Raw genomic sequence first — 1736 nt, 5'->3', positions numbered from 1 at the left:
TAAAACATTTCGTATCCACTGGGTCCACCAGTGTTGACCTGTGTATGGAATTCGGCTGAATCCCCGGGTTTGGGGGCTACTCCTCGGAATTTTTGGTGAGGTGTGCTGTCTGGTTCTTCAATGACTCTATTTCAGCCTATAATGTGTAATTTTCCGGAATCCTTTTTCAGATCCGGAGCCCGCTTCTCGAAAGTCCCGATAATTAACAGGCCCGGAGAGCTGTTGTTGTTTATATTCAAGATCGAGGTTTCAACAGTTTTGCAGATGATATGATAAAACAAAACGGACTGGTTTGCAAGCTAGGACCCTCGCCTTTATTCTTTAGATTTCGAACCGAAAAGTTACTTGGACTTTCGAGAAACGGGCCCATGGCCTGTAAAATTCATACCCGTTTTCAGACCTGGGGTTGAATCTGGCCACATACACCTCCCTTTTCCTTGATTCTCCGTCCTGCCTCAACTATGTGCACATCATTGTCATAATGCATCTTCTCACGCGCACCTCTACCAGGGAAGGTATTTCTACTTTAAACAACGAGCGTGCAAATGTCTTCGGATATTTTATTTTACGAAATTACGAAATGCAATGTTAAGGGTACTGTGAAGGTTGACACACTTGAAATCCTTCTGAATGAGTATCAAGTTCTAGGAAACTGGGACATCAAGATTCCAGTTCCAGTTCCAGTTCCAGTTCTTGCTAGAAGTTGTCGAACACCATTTATCGAGTTTGTGGTTCAAAATCTTAAACGGCCGCCGTTTTAAAGTGGGCCAAAACTAAATGGATTTAATAAAAAATATTCACTGAGGGAGATATTTTTTTGTGAGATCAATTATGGGCGTTTATTGAAAAAATGGCACTGGATAATTTCACAGCGCGCTTCTTTCTGTTTTCAGCGCGCTAAAAAATGGAAAAAAATAACTACCGTAATTGGTAAAGGCAAGAACACGTTGAAACTCAGTGAAACCTCAGCTTTTCATACGAAGCTGAAAGACCGGAGCTCTAATGGGTGTACATGGGATAGGGATACTTCAATGGGGTGAGGATGTGTGGGACAAAAATTAATACCCTTCAGATAGGTAGTTTTGTTCCTTATTTTAAGAGAGAAGTGAGTAGCCTGCGTAGCGGCCGTAATCGGGCAGGCGGAGGGGGGGGGGGGGGGGGGGAGAAGCGAGAAAAAGTGACGGAAGAAAAGGAGGACTCCCCAGTCCACCCATTGTTTCCTCCCTTTTTTCGCTCCCCCTCCCTCTCCCCCTTCCCGATTCCACCTGCTACGCAGACTAAGAAGTGAGTGACGTTTGTAAACATACGGGACATGCAGGCATGCTGTGGATTATACCTTGTTTCTCGTCACTAAGACATCAGCAGCGCCAGGTTTTACATGTGAAGGAAAATGGAAATCGGCGGATTCAAGACTCACAGATTCACGACCTGCGTGTGAATTATTAATGAGCTGTGATTTGCCTAATATTCCTGTCATTCAGTATTCCGTTTGTATATGACCAGTGATCAAGCCAGTAATCAGGAGACAGGCCATGTCCTTACTGATGGACTATCACTTACCCATGGTTGCTCACATCTGGGAACCAAAAGGAAACGAGATCATCTGCAGGAGACATGGAAAAGGGCAGTGGAAAAGGAGCTTAAGGAGAAAGGGCTAAGGAGGTGGGCGGAGACAGTATCAGCAACAGATGACAGAAGAGCCTGGAAGGACAGGGAATGCAGCGCAACTGCCAAAG

This window comes from Pavona decussata, unplaced genomic scaffold, assembly GCF_977016875.1.
Source record: "Pavona decussata unplaced genomic scaffold, jaPavDecu1.1 SCAFFOLD_13, whole genome shotgun sequence".
NCBI lineage: Eukaryota > Metazoa > Cnidaria > Anthozoa > Scleractinia > Agariciidae > Pavona > Pavona decussata.
This window is presented reverse-complemented; position numbering follows the sequence as displayed.